A 20,830-nucleotide genomic window follows, 5' to 3' on the forward strand; every position below is an offset into this window, starting at 1 on the left:
ATACTTAGCAGCAAATAAATGCACATAAACAAAAACAGCAAAGCCCCATTTTAAAATTTGATTAATTATCTTGAATTTCAACAATATATTTTGTAATTGTTTGATATAGAACACTAACCTTATGACTACCCTTTATGGTTATTCAACCATCAAAAACACATATGTATAATTTAAAATATCCTTTACAACTTATAAAACCTACCTTCGTGGGCGCTTCATGAATTTTTTGCTGTATTTTGCATCCTGATCTACTTCAGTTGTCAGTCCAAAATGTTTGGTAGAACATAAGGAAAAATATATGGAGCTTGAAAAATTGGATGTTGAAAATGATTACTACCCCATACGTAATCAGAAGTTTAGCAAGTACAACAATAGACATCTCCATAAATTAAACACGTTGACATTAATCTTTTTGCATACTATAAAGCCTATTACTGCTCTTTGAAAATCACGAAAGAAATCTACGAGAAGGGAAGAGAGCAGTTGCAAAACGTTCGGAGATTTTTTAGCATGGGTTGAGTACATCATGACAGCAAATCTGATCTCAGAACTTAAACTCGACAAAAGATAATTCCACATACTGTGTTCTCAAAGTAAGTCGCCCCCTTTCGAAGGGACTTGCTTTGGGCTTCTGCAATTTCAGGACCAAATTTTGTAATAAAACTCTTGATAAAACTAATAAAAACTTGACGTAGAAAACAAAAACTTTCTGCTTAAGAGTTAGAAACGCTTCTGAGTTGCTGGTTATTGTATCAAGATTCAACGGGTGGAGTATGCAATTTGTATATTTTATGGCTTTAAGATTATAGTAATGTTTGGAACATGTATAACATATTGAACATGTAGCTTCAAGGGTCCTGACGGAAGCAAATGTGCATTAGAGCGATGAATTAGCAGGGTTTAACAAGTTGAACCTGTTTGAAACGGAGTAAGCTGATAGAAGGGATGGAAGCAAGCTATAAAAATAAGCTCCATTTATCTTAATGTGCTACCTATATTTTATAAGGTATTTTTATCTCGTACTTTCGAAAAAGTAAAATGCATCTGTAGTGTTCTGAGAATCAATTAAAATTACTAGGGCTTTCTGATAAATTATTGAAATCTTGAAGTCCTGTTTATTATACCTTGAAATTCAATCGATTAACCCTTTGCATAAACCTTTAGCATTGTCAGCACTTTTTATTGTACTATTGAGCCAGGAAAAACTTACGAAACTGTAAAATGGAAAATATATAGACAGACTTCACACCGTAATTGCCGTACGTGATTTGCAAGGGGATGAACAAATGAAAAGAACGAAATAAGTGATTTAACAAATGAAAAGAAAATGGTAATCAAGGCAAAAAAAAATTTACAATGTACAATCGTGATTCAACTGCACAGCTCACACGTGATGTTTTCAATCACGTGACCACATCAATTTTGTGGTATTTTAAACTGTCATAACATTCACCAGAAGATGGAAGAACATTGCATAAATCTTTTTCGTGGCAACAAACTAGTAAAACCTCAAAATTGGCGCGTAATCCATTACACGTGGCTTGTCAATCCAACAATACATCATGCCGAAAACGCACAATTAAAAATGCTCGGTGTGGTTCTGAGTGGGAAGCCCACGTTTAGATGTCCTTGACTTTAGCAGCGGTCATCCATGTCCAGGTGTCTCAGGAAGATCTTCACAGTAATGATCATGATACCAAGAGTCCTGAAGAAATCTTCCAGGAAAAGATAAGGAAAATTCTGAAGATTTGTTAAACGTTTTCATTAAATACAAGATAGTATTAAAATAATGGAGAGTTTGTGCTGAAAAGAACGTGCTTGCAATTGTCTTTTGAATTAATGCATGCAAATGATAAGGTTGGATTTGTGGCCTGTTAAATAATTAGTGGTTTACCTGTAAACGTTATTGTTATGGTGTGAGAGTTCTGCGTTGCATAAGATTTGGAAAATTTATAATTGTGTGGTGTTAAAAGTCATTTTGGGTTGATTGTACAATTGTACATAATGAGTACACCAGCTGTTGCTAGCACAATAAATGAGCTTATAAATTAATTGTAATTTTATTCATGAGAACAAAAAAATTTCAGTGGGGCAACATTTTTATGTATCTCTTAATTTCCTCCTGATTCTCTTTTTTCTACTCTTTGTTATTGATGGATTGCAAAAAAATTATAAAAAAGATCAATTATCAATTATCAATTATTTAAGATGGGGACGCCACTATATGTTGTCATTAAAATTTGGCCGTAATTTCAGTTTCAAAGTTTAATAAGAGACTGTCACCATAAAATTCGAAATTAGGCAACTTTATTGTTTTTAATGGGCATTCGTATCAAAATAACGGAAGCGCAGATATTCACAAAGATCGATTGGAAATGTTGGAGAAAAAATGTTACGTTAAATTACAAAGGGGATATCTAGAAGTGGTGTTAAAAACAAATAGTTTATGGAAAACGCGTTATTATTGATTTTCCTGTTACTGTATGTAGATCTATAAAATCAATTTTCTATATTTTTGAACTATAATTTTGAAATATTCTGTATATTTTAACAAAAAAATATAAAATTAAAAAGGCAAATAAAACCTTCCAGTAAAATTTTGACTTTTTAGGAAATTTGACGATGAAACCTAAGAAAAATTTAAAGTTGTTGCTTCCATAAAATTGAGAAACTATCTTCATGAAAAAAAAAAACAGATGGAATTGAAAACCTAATGCAGGTGATCATTTTGTCAAAAATAACTTATTGTTGAACTTGGAGTAGAATCGAGTACTCATCCCAGAACGAAAACCTATTCCTACGTTGAGATAAAATGTAAATTTGGAACAAATCCCTCCATCCAGATGTTGAAGCCTTGACCTGCTAACCTGATAATCCCTGGATCTGGAACAAAAGGATTTAGTTTTGAGCTAATTTATTCAAGAGCGGGAATGATAATTGAGCGAAAAATATTTAATTTAATCAAACCATAACGTGTCTGACTAAACCTCGGTGATTTGGCAGAATATACCTAAAATAACTATAAAATTATACCTAAAAGCGTCAGAAACGTTTCTAAGAGTGTTGTAATTAAAATCTTTGATTTCTTAGGTCTCAAAAATACCAATATATACATTTAAAGAAAATTTTCTTTTGAAAACTTTGTAATACTGTATTAATAATTATAACAATATTAATCTTTTGGTTGAAGTTACTGTGACTTAAAAATAACGTGAATGCCATTACTAGTTGAAATTATAAATTATTAAAAATGTAAAAACCCAAGTTAAAGCAAAAGATAAAATACATACATAATACAACAAATTTATTTTTGTCTTGAAAATTAAATTTTTCAATTAATTATTTTACGATAAAAAACTAACCTAAGGCCAAAACAACTGTTACTATTATTATTAACTATTTATAGAGTGATAAACTATTGGGATTCTAGAACGAAATAGCAATTAATATTCATCAATAACTGTACTTATGGTGGAGTTTTTCAAATATGTTTTGTGAATAACCAATTCAACCAAGACCAAATTGTTATAACGAATATCTCGTTTCTAACAGAAGTAAACTATCAATATGTATAACTTTTAGTAACTAAAATATAACTCCTTTGTCAACTGATACATTTGTGATACAGTAGATTAAACAAAGACCAAAATAACTCTTGGTAGACTAAGTCTCTTGTTTATATCACCCTAACACCCAAATAGAACGTAGGTCAGCGCTGTTTACATACCACCTGGGTCGATCTAAAGTGACTGAAAGCCATTAAAATGTTAATGGCGTAAACTCAGGCTAAATATGTCCGAAACTGCTAGGCTATTGTATTACACGTCAAGCAAGATAATGGAAAGTCACCAAAGAATCAAACGTGTTTTTAAGGATTGTGGAGATTCATTTTTTTTAGATTATGCGAGGGAATCGATTTTGTTCCATGATTAGTTGTGTTTATTTTTTCCGAAAATATTGAAAAAAAATTATTTTCTCCTTAGGTTTTCATTTTTTGTTAACTGTTTTTGTTACATTAGTTCAGCAATTTCTGTATCTTGTTTGCACTACAAAAGTGTCACTGCAACATTATATTCAGAAAATATGTTTATAAACATTTATTTGTATTACCTGTTAATAGCTTTGTTTATTTAAAATAACTTTAACTTATAAAGACATATAAAAATAAATGGAATTTCAATTTTAAAAATAATGTTATGTAAAATGCATAAAAAGTAGGTACCCAATTTGAATGATTATTCTTACAAAAATAATTAATAATCATATTAATTATTATTATTATTTGAATGTGGTTGGTGACGGTTATAGAAACCAATATTCAAGCTATTATTAAATTGTTAGTTGTATAGACTGCGTGGATGATTTTTTATTATTGTGCAATACTATTTTAAGACCTCGGTTTGCAAAACATGCAATATATACGAAATCCGACAAATAGGCATAAGACTTAAAAATAATTAGGATTTAAAAATAATAACAAACCTGGTGATAAAAACACATGACCATATTTGAACTAACAATTCAAGCTTACTCTCATCAAACAGCTGTTTCAAAAAATGTTTTCTGTAAAATTAGATACTAAATAAAAAATTCATGTTTAAATAGTTTGACAATTTATAAACTCAAACAATTAAATTAATGTCATGAGTTGAAGATTGGTTATTGATGATTTTCGTGTGACTTTTGACCCAACCCCATTGATTGGCGATTTCTGCAGATTATTCGCGAACACTTTGTCAATCAGTCAATCTTTGACAGGAACATCGCCATTTGCCATTGACCGATACTCCGCACTTATCATAATCGGCATCTTGCCATTATTGATGAACTTAAAAGCCTTGACTTAAATTTTGACTGAACGTTTGTATGTTTGTATGAGTGGGATTTGCGATTTTTAAATGTACGTTTTGCTAAATACAGGGTGGTCAACTCAAGGAGGCCACCATTGGGATATCGGAAACGGTAAGAATTAGAGAAAACTTTAAATGGGGGACATTCCTTTATTTTTTGTGTTAGTTAAAAATATGAATTTAACTTTCGAAATTCAGGTTCAATAACCTTCGAATTTTTCAATAAGGTGGCCAACTTTGAAATTTCTTACGAAACACCCCATGAAAAGTTTTTGAAATAATAGAGTTAATATTGTTTTACGTATTTTATAGTCTTTTTAGAATGTGGATGCAATTTTAAGACTTATTTACTCTTCACATTTTCCCTATAAACCTATTCGTTTACGAGCTACATGATGCAAAATGTACAACGGAAGTAATTTTTCATAGGCTGTGACCCCTAAACGAGTGGGTTTATACAAAAAATGCCAAGAATAGTCTTTAAATTGCATGTTCCATCCGAAAACATAAAATATAGGGTATTCCATAAGACATTTGAAAGGTGGCCGCCATATTGGAAAATGGTGGTTGAATTTCGAAAAACTTAATTCATATTTTTATAACTGCCACAAAAAATAAAGGAATGTCCCCCTTTTAAAGTTTTCTATAATTCCTACCGTTTCCGAGATCCCATTGAGGCCTCATTGAGTTGATCACCCTGATTCGATTGCGAGAGTTACTTTTAATGAGGGGTTTTGTAACATATTCTCAGATCCAAAAAGTGCACAAATTAAATTTTACCAGAGTACCCTTTTACTCAATTTTACTAACTGATATTTAAACTACCAAGAGTTTATATAAGGTTAGAACGTATCTGTTGAACTTGAAACTAATTGAACCGTAAAGACTAGTTCAGCTCGCTGATAGTGTTATATGTTTTATCAATGGTAAAACTTCAAGGGTATATGATACAAAGTGTACAACATGCTTTGTATCTCTTATGTTACAAACTAACATTTTTTTAGATAACTTTTTTAACAAACTTTTTCTTAGCCAATTATGTAGACATCCGTATGGACAGCTGTTGAAAATTTTTTCTCAAATAGAACATTATTACATCTCTGAGCGCTCTATTTCCTCTTTAAGTTTCATACAATTATATTTCGTAGAGACATTCAACTGCACACAAAGTTTCTCTTCAGTTTCGGACAGTGAAAAATGTACACATAAGAAATACGTTATTTGATAGGTTCATTTTTTCAGGTTCAAGTGAACTATGTTCATGATTATTCTAAGAGCCATATTTATATTTTTTATGAGCTTCAACTATGGGAAATGCAATGTCTAGTTTTTGAAGTCAAATGTTCATCATGTTAAGTTCAATGTAGTTCCACTCACCTCTGTTAAAAATAACTATAGACAAAAAGAGTTAAATATAGACTGTTAGCCATGCTGCGGTTACCATAGTTACCATGGGTTCTGGCGCACACCACTGGGAGCACCGTGTAGTTGCATAGCGCGTACTCCATAACTACATGGCGCTCCCAGCGGTGTGCGCCAAAACCCATGGTAACCACAGCACAACTGACGGTCTATATTTTTGTTTATGCTAAGGTATAACTAACCTAACCTAAAAGTTTAATTTTCTAGCAGTAGAACACGTGATCCCAATCTTCTACACGAGGCTGGACTGGTCATGCTCGTTGCAAATAGAACTAAGTGCAACAGTGTTTCAAAACAACCATTAATTACTGTAAAGTACGATTGGAGGTGGAGATATGAGGTGCAAAAGCCCCACCCTTGGGTTCAGGTTGTTACGCAAAGATTAGTTCCCAGAGTGATACATTTTTGTGTAATTAATAAATTTACGGTGGTACCCAAATTTATAAATATACAAGTGTTTGTCCCATCACTTCTTGATCGCTGTCTCGTGTATACTTTAATAACACAGGGTTGGGGAGCGAGCTGGTCTAGTAGTAGAGCGCGGGGTTTCAGAGCCTAAGGTCTGGGTTCAAATCCCGTCAATCAACAATGGATTTTACCAGTGATAATGCCGCAACCCTCTAGGACTAGTCTGAAGTAATGTATAATACAGTTCCGGGCTAGAACTATCGTCCTAGGATGTGAAGGTGGGACATACAAAATTACAAATGGTTAGGAACTCTTTACATTTTCAATGGATTACAACTTGGAAACTAAACTCTGCAAATATGTCTTAAAATTGAACCTATTTTTTCACAATTTTGCCCGGGGTTCCAAAAACGAGTATTTTGGGGAAAGATATCCAAGCATAGCGCCTTATCGAGTGCTATTTAATTTTGATCGAGTGCCATAGCAAAAGAAATACAGGGTGGCTGAAAAGTAACTTGCACCCCCCCTTAACTTTTCAACCATTTGAGATATTTGAAATCGGTTTGCGGCAACCTTCTTAGATATAAGGGGCTAACTATGGGGATATAAGGGGATAACTATGGTCAATTTTGAAAAAAATTCTCTCAGGGGTAGCGGGGGTAGGGGGTAGCTCAAAATTTGCAAATGACAAGTATAGTCGAGTTTGGTATCATTTTACAGGTCTTGACGAAACATAAACATTGACATAAAGAAAACTAAAATCGGCTCACTAATAACAAAATGGCGCCCTAAAACGTGTCAAATCCAAATAACCGTGAGGGTGGCGGAAAAATTAACTTGCAACCTCTATAACTTTTTAACTAATCGAGATATTTGAAATCGGTTTTTGGAAACTTGTTTGGATATGAAGGGCGACAATAATTATGGTCAGTTTTGAAAATCTTGCTCTTAGGGGTAGCGGGGGTAGGGGGTAGCTCAAAATTTTCAAACAGCAAGTATAGTCAAGTTTGGTATCATTTTGTAGGTCTTGAAAAAACATAACAATTGACATAAAGAAAATAGAAATCAGACCATTAATAACAAAATGGCAGCTAAAAATGATTGAGACAATTGTTATTTAAAGTAATTTTGAACTGCTGTTTTGTTATTAATGGTCCGATTTCTATTTTCTTTATGTTAATTGTTATGTTTTGTCAAGACCTACAAAATGATACCAAACTCGACTATACTTGCTGTTTGAACATTTTGAGCTGTCCCCTACTCCCGCTACCCCTAAGGGCAGATTTTTTTGCCACCCTCATGGTTATTTGGATTTGAAACGTTTTAGGGTGCCATTTTGTTATTAGTGAGCCGATTTTGGGTTTCTTTATGTCAATGTTTATGTTTTGTCAAGACCTGTAAAATGATATCCAACTCGACTATACTTGTCATTTGACAATTTTGAGCTACCCCCTACCCCCGCTACCCCTAAGGGCAAAATTTTCAAAATTGACCATAATTATTGTAGCCCCTTATATCTAAGAAGGTTGCCACAAACCGATTTCAAATATCTCAAATGGTTGAAAAGTTAAGGGGGGGTGCAAGTTACTTTTCAGCCACCCTGTATATCAGCAAAAACTAGACTTCTCTATCAAACCCCAGTACAACATAGCCGTCATTTGGAAATGCATTTGTTTGAATATATTATGTGGGTTCTCTTAAGCAGATACAAGTCTTAAATTACCACCATTTCGTACTGGGTTAAGATACCTCTAGTATTGACTGATATAATTCTTTTGAAAGGTCTTTAAAATTAGGCAAAACTTGGGCTTAAAATATTTAGCTGCCTCTAAAATATCCCTTTTATCCTGGGCAAAATCATCATGCCAGCACTACTTACCATACCAGTGTTACTTTTCTGTCATATAAAGGTGCGTAGTTTGGGCATGGGTCTACTCGTTGATTACTTGTAAACAATAATTGTTTTCGATTTCCTATTGACATTGACATTACCTAATATGGTGATTAAATTCAATACCAATTCAGCAGATAAAAAGTGACAATTAGATGACTTTATTAAGTTTGAGTTGCAAATGAATCTGCCATATTGAATTATTCATATCCTGTTCACGGACAATAAAACAGTTATCAACTTTACAGCTTTACTAATAACTTTATTGATGTAGGATTTCCCGATTTTGTAAACGTCCAAACTATATCTATGCGTGCTCCTAGAGCATTATGAATTTACTGACACCATCGGTACAGGAAGTAGACAAAGAAAACTGAAAAATAAAATGAGTAATTTCAATTGTAACAGTTGCGACAGATTTCTCACAAAGATAAATCTTTGCCGAAATTACTCATTGTTCCAACCAAGGTTCACATCCTGTGGTGAACTTGAACTTGGAAAATATAATCACGTGATCGTAATTCTTACAAATTGCAACTGATTTTGTAATATAATTACTACCACGTAAGTTTACTACGGAACAAAAAATGTTGGGTTGTAAATATAAAAAAAATTCTAAAGCAATTGACTGGACAATATCTGTTTCTGTTAAAATATGAACTACTTTACTGAAAGTCAAACTTTTCAAGCTTAACAGCTACGTAAAATCAACATTTATTGAAAAAATGAGTTTGACTAGAAAAACTTTCGTACCACTTTCGTTTTCCACCATATTTTGGAAAAAAATAAATAATGTACACCTCATGCAAATAGACATTCTATTGAAATTTATTTCTGAAACTTTTGAAGAAAGTTATCTTGCCCGAGACACATATGAATAAACAAATACTTCATCTTGTAAAAGTAAAGAAATAAATTTTCCTTACAGTTACCTGACAAAGTGGGCTTTCTTGTACTGATTATAGAACGCAAAGTAGTTAATTGATGCATTTAGTTACTTTTGCTACACTACTTTTTTGCCACACTGTAGTATTCCAAACAAACAACACAAAACAGTGTGCACGTAACCTAATACGTGTACGCTTGATAATAAGTTGGCAGCACATATACTACAACTACGATCAGCTGTTCCATGGTTTCCCATTTCATTCAACGCTAGGAATTGTAATGTTGTTTAGTGTTTGAAAGACTAATTGTTTCTATGCTTTATCGTAACTGTATTAAAAATATAATGTGCAACACGAGCGCAAAGTGTCTTTGCGGCACTCGAGAAACTTTCCACACTCGCATGCGGCTCGTGTATAAACATTTCATTCATGTGCAACAGTGCCACTTTGCACACTAGTTACACAAATAACTATTGTGAAACGTAGTAGAACATAGTAAAAGGTTGTAAATTTCATCATATTATAACAACCGTTTTTAAACAATAGGAAAGTAACTGTGAAAAGTAATCGACAGTGAAGGTAAACCTTCTACGAGACAAAGATTAAAATTAGGAAGACTAATGCTGCCAACATTATCTGACACATTTCTTTTATAAGACAAATACAAACACTACCGAGAGAATATTTGAAGGTTGACCGGTTTTTTACGCCGATCCAACCGAGAAGCATAAAACCAAGGAGTTTTTCTTGCGGGTAAAAAATCCGGACACACCCTTCCTGAATAGGGACTATTTTATCACCCATTGACTGTTACTTCTTGTACAGTATGTACCTTATCATTATAATATGCCAATAAATCACTTTTGTACAAGATAATGTGAGGATTAACATTGCCGATGACAAGAGCATTTGAATACATATTTTACCGGTTTTCTTTTTCAATCGATACAGACTACATTGTATTAACAAATCTTTAATGCGATTGATTACTACTTTAAGCGAATTTCCCTACAATAGTAGCCCAGACAATGTATACCACTAATGTAAACAGTATTATATTGTCTGTAATAGTAGCTTTTACCGTAGCCATGGTAATATGTAGACCTGGGACCGATATGTTTTATTTATTTTGATGTCCCACGAGGCCAAAACACAATTAGTTCAAATATTTTTATATGTACAGATACGTCCGTGAACGCGATAATTTTGGGGGCGTTATAAACATGAACTTCCCTTTTTTACTTTTAGAAATTTGGATTTATTTGTGATGTAACACTCTCTGGATATGCAAATGATATTTTTTATTAAGTAATCAATTTGTTTTTAAACTAAACTAAAAACTGTCTTCTGGTTGAATTACGAGACAATGACATACATTCTCTATAGTTTCAATTTAACTAATCAAGAAGTTATTTTCAATATAAATTTAACCAAGACATTTTTATAAACAAATTTCAAACGTTGAAAATATTTTTAAAATCCTATAGTTAACAGTTATCAATAATGTAAATAATTTATTTACAATTTTAAATTTAACATACTCAATACGTAATTTATAATAAAATTTAATAGAGTAAGTTTCAACTGAAAATAAATCAAAATCAATCTAATAACAGTAATGAATAAATTGAAGTATTTAACAGGTAACTAAAGTAGGTATGTTGGAACCTGGACGATTTACAAAAAGCAGGCGATGTCGTTAACATGCAAATTATGACGTCACTGACAAATATAAGTAGTTTGCTCTTTCTTTGTCGCTAGAAAAGGGTTAATTTTTTTTTTTTCTTAGAACCCCGCTTTACCCATTGCTTTCGGTTACACATTCCACGCACAGATTTGTGTAGACGCACAAATGCAAGATTAAAAAGGGCTGCCAACCTTTCAAAAATTTGTCTTTTTCTAAGGGATAAATAATAAAGTAACAGTCTGGTATTGAAGTATTAAAAATTAAATACAAAGAAATATTTCGTACATCCTGTAGTTTGTTCTTCAATTGGCCAGGGATATTGTCAGGGGCGAGGTTATATAGAGATCAGAGCGCGCCTGCCGTCAGTGCATGCCGGGCTGGCGAAGGAGGTGTATCATACATTGATACCGTACACAAAACTCGTACACAAACACGTACACAAACACGATACACAAAATTGTGTCCAGTGCTGGGATATCTGTGATTACATCTTGTAACCGGTGAGTTTGTGTTATTTTTACTATTTATCAACGTTTAAAATAAAATAATTTGTTTTGAATTTGATTAAATTCAAAATTAAATTGAAACATATTTTCATCGTTATTTCAGTGTTACTTAATTGACTTAGAAATATTATTTAATTTAGTTTTAACATGGTGAAAAGTCTTAACAATTGGAAGAATACATAATTTTATGTGTTTTTCTTATGAGTTTAATAAGATAGATACAGTATTTGTAAATAATGAGATAATATAAACTGACGCTTTTTAAGACGGTTGTGGTGTGTTAAACTATTTTTTTATCCACAGAGGTCTTGTGTCTTTGTTTATAACGTAGAACTTATCAAGGAAAGCAAGGAGTTAGCCGGTACAGTACATTGAATGAACTGCGATATTTATTTTTTCACTGGGATTTTAATCCGCATCTTAATTGCCTTGGATTTTTAACAAGGGATCAATTCACCCTTTATGGTGAAATTATCATTTTAGCGTCATATTAGTTTGTGGTTAGTCATAAACTATTTGAAATTGATTAAAATTACGAGTTTCCAGTATACTAAATATTTTTCTCGATAACAATTATTTAAAAAAATAAAATCCAAGTACAAAACAATTTTTTTGTAAATTTGTATATACAATTTATAATAATATTCCATATACTCTTAATTAAAACAAAATGTTGTGTATGCTATGTTTGATGATTAATAAAAAAAAAATAAGATTAGTCAAAAAGTTCCCACCTGGTAAAAAAAAAACAGATACAATTTTATGGTGCAAATTTGTTATACCATAACAATCCATTCTCAACGAAAGTCTCATACATTGAAGCCTGCTTAATCAATTTTAAAAGTTTATACGTAAAAAATTGTTTTTAAACTATACGTAAAAAGTGTTTGTTATGCCTTTTTCAAACGATATATCCATAGTTATAAAAAGCAAAAACCACTCACTGACTCATTGATTAATATCTTTCATAAACTAAATCTGTAAGAACTCAATATTTTGTCATGGAGGTACCAATTAAGCTTTACATTATTATGAAGCGTTTTCAAAAAATTTAATCAGGGCTTTACCTCCGTGGTCTGTTATAAAGATACAATTCTCATCATTGTAAAGACCGAATATATTCAAAGCTTAATGTGGGTTCCGAACCACTTGGTCATAACATTATCACATACCTATGTACTACCATAAACCATCCTTTTAGAAAGATCTTTAAATAAAAAATAATACAATGTTATACAAATTTGTGTAAACAATTAAATCCATACGAATTTTCTTGTTTTCATTTATGTATACTTTAATTGTTTATATTGCTTGTGTTGTGTTGTGATTTTAACTTATCTATTCTTATCGCATTAACATTGACCCCTTTTTGTTAGCACATTTTATAAGAAGAGTAATCAAAGTGTATGTGAATAAATCGGTGCACAAACGAGTAATTTGCAATTGTTTCGAAGTAGTATTGTTTTTCAGATGATTTTTCGATAATTATACTTACATATTACTCTTTTGAAGTATACGTATTATTAGTGTGTTGTATCTAGAAATGGTTAAGACTTTTATAGGACCATTAATAACTTTTATATAAATATATTTAAATTTCAAACACAAACATTTTATGTTTTACAATTAAAATTTGTATACAAATGAACTTTAATAATGACATTATAAAAACTACTAAATATATAAGAGAATATGGAATGAAGAAAATTATTTAAAAATAATAAAGCTACTTGGATAAGTTCATTGAACTAAGGTTTTGAAGTTAAGACAACTCAACTGTAAAATCCAGTAATGGGAAAAATCTAAATATTTATGAGTTTGCGATGTCAATATTTTGTCTTATTTACCTCATGAAAACCTAATATGTAGCAAAGTATGTTATTTGTAGCAAGACGTTGAAAGATATGAATTGAAGATTGAAGAATTTTATAGGGTTTTTATATGAAGTGTAAAAAGAGAGAGTATTTCGAAATAATTCTATTTTCTAACATTAAGGGATCTAGGTTTATGTATAATTAATTCTGGTTCCAAGTAGAATAAAACGATAATCAATTAACCAACGAAGTCCTAATCACCATAATGAATAATAATACTTAATTCTTACAACATAATGTTAATATTTGTATCTTTTGTTTTCGAAACGAAGACAATTTTTACAACTCTTTCTCCATCAAACATTAGAAAATTAACAACCTTTTGTAAATAAAACACATATGAAGTAGTTTATTTGTAGAATTATCATGTAAACTTGATTTTTCACTTTTTCTGAAATTTGTTATAAACTTATTCCTTATAAGATTGTAATAATTGTGCATGATAATTCTTTTTCGAATTAAGATACTTTTCGATAAATTGAAATGTAAACAAATACAATATGAAAAAGTCACCCTATACAAACAACGCAGATCTTATAACCTACTCTCAATTGAGTTTGGAAATTAATGTAGCCTATTTGGTTTTTAAAATTGTTCACACAAGATTACAAATTCAATTGTCAAATCAATGATAAGCTGATAGAACAATACGCACCTCAGTGCAGAAAAGAATGTAAAGTAAGAAATAAAAGAGAAAAAAATGTTATAGTATATCTACAAGTCTTTGATTATATTAGATTTTCAATTGTTTTTTTCTTTTTCATTCAATGCCTAAGAAATATTGAATAATTAATATGAATGGGAGATAGAAAATTGAGATTTGAAATTGGTTCCTGTCAAACTCGGCGAATCTTAAACCTGAGGAAATCAATCTTCTATTATTCTCAAAAAGTTGCTTTTGAAAGAGATTTATCATTTGAAGATTCATCTCATTTTGAACAATTTCTATATTTAGGTTCAGAAGGATTTGTAGGAATCATTTGTCAAAGTTTATTTTTGGGTTTGATTTGTTTTAAATGAATAGTCTTTTACTTTTTTCACATCCTAAGCTCTATACCGGAACTGTTTTGCACATGCTTTTAAGGCTAGGCTTTAAAACATAGCTAAAAGTTATGAGTGTTTGGTCAGATTTTAACCACCCTCAACTGCCAAAATCAGCTGACTCTCAACAATTATATTTACTCTCCATGTAAAAATGTATACTGTGGTTGTTTAATTATTGTTTGTGTTGTACAAACCATTAGTTACTATACAAAGCATAACAGCAGCTTGGTGATACAGTATTCAGTGACAACAATCTCATTAGTACAACATGTCAACATCAACTCTAAACTGCTTCATAAACTGTAGTGTGTTGGTTAATTGTTTGTGTTGACTGACCTTAAAGCCTTATATTTAATTTAACTCTATCAATCTGTAATCTAAATGTTAAGTCATACTGAGTGAATGTACAAACCGTCAAAATGAGTTGTTGTACGTAGTATAATCACGTAAAAACTAACACAAATCGTTTATTTTGGCAACTAATTGTAGGCTACCTAATATATTTACACTTATAGAGTATCTATTACAGTGTAATTACTAATTACAAATAGAGCACAATTAGACTCCATTTGATTGGTTGTGTACAATGTATTAGTAAACACAATCAAAGAGAATGATAAAGTTACTGTGTTTGCTTGTTAACTGAACGTAACAAATTACATGTACACCATTTTGGCATCATATAGTATTTGGCAAAGGAACACATAATTTAAACATACAGCGTTGTTACCAATTTAATATAATAAATTCTAATACTCTACAAATTATTGTATTTAATATATAATTTTGGAATAAATTGCCCAAACATTTTCTCCTAGTGATTATAGTTTGTTTAACTGAGTAGTCTGTAGTTATAGTATTCATGATGATCACAAATATATATTTATCGTACAAATTTTAAAGACTAAAAAATATCTTGAATATGTTAAAATTGAATGGAAAGCAAATTTAACAGTAAATGGAAGGTTGTTGATGAGAATGCAGTTAGAACTATAGTTAGAGCAATGTCCTTAGTTAGTTAGGGCCGTGATTTTATGTGTTCAGAAATGACAACATTGACATTAAACACTAACGAAGGAACTTCTGATTTTGTTTGAAGACCCGAATGGATAAATACTGAAGGGAAAACAGTTCATTTAACAGTATGGAAAGTATTTTCCCATGTACAAAACTTATAAGTGTGGCCGTTTGACTTTTTGTACAAATATTCAAAACAAATCTACTCTTTGTCGTGATTTCCTCCTCTGTGAGACTAAGATGATATTTTAATTTTAACTCTAACTTTTTGAAAGATTGAGTAGAGGAAATTTATAGTCACCTTTGTCAACTAGATGATTATTGTGAATATTTACATGTTGTAAAATATCTCATTATGTTTTGCAGTTTCTTTTTAGCCTAATTTAAAAGTTATTAAACTCAGTTTGTTTAAGATGAGAAAACAAACAAGAATATAATTTATAGTATGAAGATTAACTATAGTATCCTGTTATGACAAATTATTCCTAATACTGTAGAACTTGCACATAATTTTCATTATGATCTATGATTAAACTTTTTTCGCTTACCTATTTCGTTTACGAGTTATTTTTGTAATATTTGCAATATTTTTATAACATTAGTATATTTTAATGCACCAGGGAGTGATATGTAAAGAAGAAAAAAGGATACAAAATGAATAATTTAATTGAATAATAGTTCTAAGGAGACTTCATGGGTAGAAATACTGCTTCCTTAATTAAAGGTGACAGTGTGGCAGCAGAGGTAAAAATTAAAGGTAAACATACGTTAAGAATCCCTTGAAGGTAGAAAAATTCATATAATTCAACCAATTAGTTATCAATTATGAATCATTCAGATGAGAACGCCACCTAGGTGCGTAATTTAATATGAGTGAAATATGAGTGAAGGATGAGTGTAGAACGGAGTGAGATGATCCGTGTATTGTGTAGCTTTGTTACTGACTAGGATCAGCTGTTTTATTAGCCAGGATCATTTATTTAAAGCCCAATGATCAGGAACAACAGAATTGGGTTACTAAAATACTCACCCTTTTGCTTGAAAACGTTTGCTACGAAACATGTATCAAAGTAGAATCTACATGATCTAAAATTTGTTAGACATGGTGTAAGACACTTCTAACCAATTGAACTACTTAAATTTTAATAGCCAATAATACTATTGAAATTTGCACAAATTTTTAGAATGCTACAAACCTCTCAAATAGTTTTATACAGTACGATTTTCTCGTAAAAAATACAAATGTATAAAAGGATGTTACAGATGTGTGTCAGGCTAACAAGGATTGTTACAAGTTATAAGATACAAATTGTCTCATTTCTCCCTGCTCTGTTAACTTGGAATATCCCAAGGGTAGTGTAGAGCTTCAGGGCCAACTTATCTGTCCTGCATTTACAATGTAGATCCTGGGTTTATTTATTCTTCGTTTTATAAAACCTTTTTAGATTTGCTTAGTCGTTATGTTGACCAATGATAACTCATCATATCTTTAAACTCTGTGTAAGATATAAGAATAATAAGACTGAATGAAGAGTATAGGATAAAAGAGTTAGTTGTGAAAATTTTAAATTTAAAAAATTATAATTATACTTAATTTATTTTTATGAGGAACAGTGCTAAATACTATATTTAGAGATAAACCAGGTATAAGAAAGTAATCCTTACAAGAACTGCAATTGCTATAAACCCTTGAAAACGTATTTTTCCTATATAAAAAAAAGTATTTATATGATATCTCGTGTCAAATCTATATATTAACAGGCAAGCATGTTTCTTTAAAACCTCTTTTCTCAGCTCGTGTTCATCGCAGGGAAAATCTACGCATACCGTTAGAAATATATTTTTTATCACTCCTTAACGAAAGTAACTATTTTCGATAACAGCTGATATCAATGAAAGTAGTCGTTTCCCAAGCTCTAATTTAGGGCGAGGGAAAATCGATCAGCTGATTTTCCCTCGCTCTAAATTTACTTTCCCTCGCTCTCAATTAGTTCTCCATTTATTCACTACGCGCGCCAGTGTTTTGTTACGGTTTAATTTAATGATTTTAATCAGCTGTATGTATTTTTAAAAGTTGTGTTATTCTTTTATTTTGATGTTTAAACAAAATTTATTGAGAAATATACGTAGGTTTCTTTTTAGAAGATTTTATTTTATTTTGATGTTCAATCAAATTAATTGAGAAATCAAATTGTTTTAATATACTGAGGTCTGCTATTCTGTGTTTGTGTATTTTTGCGTCGTGATGAAAATTATCGTTCATAACTCGTACCGAAAGTTATTATCCGGCACTTGCTCCATTATTCCCGTCCTCGGCTTCGCCTCGTACGTGAAAATAGCTCTCACATACTCGGCTTCGCCTCGCACGTGAAATTGGGGTTCCCTGTGTTCGGCTTCGCCTCACACAAAAACTTGGGCGCGCGACGGAAAATGCCACTTTCGGTCCTAGTAATGAAATATACTATTTCATCACTCCGTAACGAAAGTAACTATTTTCGATAACAGCTGACATCAATGAAAGTAGTCGTTTCCCAAGCTCTAATTTAGGGCGAGGGAAAATCGATCAGCTGATTTTCCCTCGCTCTAAATTTACTTTCCCTCGCTCTCAATTAGTTCTCCATTTATTCACTACGTGCGCTAGTGTTTTGTTATGGTTTAATTTAATGATTTGAATCAGCTGTATGAATTGTTCAAGGTTGTTTCATTCTGTTATTTTCACATTCAAACAAAATGTATTGAGAAATATACGTAGGTTTCCTTTTAGAAAATTTTATTTTATTTTATTTTGATGTTCAATCAAATTAATTGAGAAATAAAATAGTTATAATATTACTGAGGTCTGCTATTCTGTGTTTGTGTATTTTTGCGTCGTGATGAAAAGTATCGTTCATAACTCGTACCGAAAGTTATTATCCGGCACTTGCTCCATTATTCCCGTCCTCGGCTTCGCCTCGTACGTGAAAAAAGATTTCAAAAGATTTCGTACGTGAAATTGGGGTTCCCTATGTTCGGCTTCGCCTCACACAAAAACTTGAGCGCGCGACGGAAAATGCCACTTTCGGTCCTAGTAATGAAATATACTATTTCGATGTGCAGAATCCATAAATAAAAAATATGCTAAAAAATAAGTACGAAAAATGAATTTGAAATAAAACAAATTAACATGGGCCTTACGGGTTGCTATGCTGGTGACAAAATAACAACAAAATATAAACATAAAATCAAAACAAATTATTAACAGCTGTTTTAAATCTAGTAAATCTAAATTGGAAATAAAACCTAGAAACAAACGTTATAAATTCGAATAAATAAATGAAGTAACTTCAACATTCATGAAACAATTTTTATTGTTAATATAGTTTAAAATGAAACTTTAGTTTGTACATAAATACAAAATTAAATTCATAAGCCTAACCCATACAGAGTCTTTCAAATTATATGTTGATAATTGTTTATCACACGCTGTCACCTGAAACCAAAAAATAATTCTGATCGGAAAATAACTCTCATGAAAGACGAACTACCAATAATTTCCGGAGAAGAAAATATACAATAAGTATATATAATAATCCCAGTGATTGACCTACTAAGAACCGTGAAAGAAGCAGATTACGGTGTAATGATGTGTAATTAACGGACATACATAAGTACAACGGGTTGTTGACTGTGTGTGTGTGTGTGTGCGTGTTTGTATACTATTATAGGTATCTAGTTACAACCATGACCTTGCTAAAGCAACGCCCCGTTTTATCGCTAGTTTTTATTGATACTTGACACTGATACAATCAAGCATTTGCAGACTTCCGCGACGCAAGTTCGCAAGTTCATTTAGTTAGAAGTTAAACATGTGATACGCTTGAAACTAAATACTTGACAATCAAAAGAAAGTGAAGTAAAAATAAAGCGTACAAAATTACCTTTAAAAGAATAAACATACAAATTATAAAGTAAGAGACATTTAGAGAAGTGTTTACGTTAACACATTATACAGGGTGTTAAAAAAAACTTGCTTCTTTATTTTACGGAAAGTAAATAAAGATACGTCTTATAACACTTAAAACATATATTTACGCTTATACTGTTACTCACAAGACGGTAAATATACAAAAAGATTCGCCTATTGGGTCTGATGATGATTGGAGTGTCCAATCGAAATCAATCACCACTTACCATCTTTTGTATATTTACCGTCTTGTGAGTAACAGTATAAGCGTAAATATATGTTTTAAGTGTTATAAGACGTATCTTTATTTACTTTCCGTAAATTTAATAACACGAACAATGCTGATCAAGAAGTTCTTTATTTTAGTAAAAACTGCAATAGACAGAAATTTACAGTTTGTGGGAATCGTCTATTGACATAAGGGCCACAATTGTTGTCATTTTTATGTGAAGTTCCCATTCACCCCTTTCTCCCCCTACCCTTAAATTATTTTTTTTTAATTGCAAGGTACCCCTTTTGACATAGAAAATTTGAGGGCATGAAAAAAGACAAAAGAATGGCGAACAACTTGAGATCTCTACGCCATGTTTCTTAATATTAATGACTTCATGAAATTTGGCATTAAAGATTTTTAATTTCTGCCATATTAAATTAGATTGAGATATTGGAACGAAATTTTTAAGTTTTTTTCAATTTCTAAACTACACATTTATAGCATTTTTGAAATTTATATTTTAAAAAAGGCCCAAGATATAAAATAGTTTTTTAATTCTCAAAAAGGCTGACAGACAGAGCTCTAGCATTCTTAGACCCATACTTGGCATTTAATGTTTGTCTTAGCCCAAGGAACAAGTCCACAAAATATGTCCAGTCAATTTGGAAACACCCTGTATATTTACCATTTAAAGTTAGCGGGTCACTTCAAAGAAGAGTTGTAACCCAACTTTAACTTTAGATACCCTCATTCAAATAGGTCAAGTGCTACATTATCATGTCTTGTGAGATTATTGGTAATTCTTGCCAGAAACGCACTGTTTATCTTACACATAGTTGATTAGTGAACTTTTTATGGCTTAAATTTTTGCTTTAATTTTTTGGGGATTTCCAAAATTCGTGCAATTAATATCCGACTATATTTTATCTAGTATGATAATTCTTTTAGTATGATAAAGTCTTTAAATCAATGAAATTGTCGAAATGAAAACTATTTTCCTAAACAAGATGAGTTTGAATGGTAATAACTAATGCAATAGGACTTACAAGTACATCTCACATTGAAACAATTAATTTGGAATTGTTAA

At 31.4% G+C, this 20,830-nt stretch overlaps 1 protein-coding gene across 2 annotated transcripts in view; it reads left to right on the forward strand.

The window, feature by feature from the left end:
• Positions 1-20,830, forward strand: part of LOC128992707 (organic cation transporter protein) — a 99,267-nt gene that overhangs the window by 40,865 nt on the left and 37,572 nt on the right. The window contains exon 1 of one of the 2 annotated variants that reach the window (XM_054416427.1): positions 11,525-11,645. The exons of the other annotated variant lie outside the window; for it this stretch is intronic. The gene's annotated coding sequence lies outside the window, so the exon portion shown is untranslated. Of the gene's footprint in view, positions 1-11,524; positions 11,646-20,830 lie in introns of those variants that run through there. 2 annotated transcript variants of the gene reach the window in all.

Source organism: Macrosteles quadrilineatus, unplaced genomic scaffold (genome assembly GCF_028750875.1).
Source record: "Macrosteles quadrilineatus isolate MER2022 unplaced genomic scaffold, UCM_ALF_1.0 Scaffold_4__1_contigs__length_99947679, whole genome shotgun sequence".
NCBI classification, from domain to species: domain Eukaryota; kingdom Metazoa; phylum Arthropoda; class Insecta; order Hemiptera; family Cicadellidae; genus Macrosteles; species Macrosteles quadrilineatus.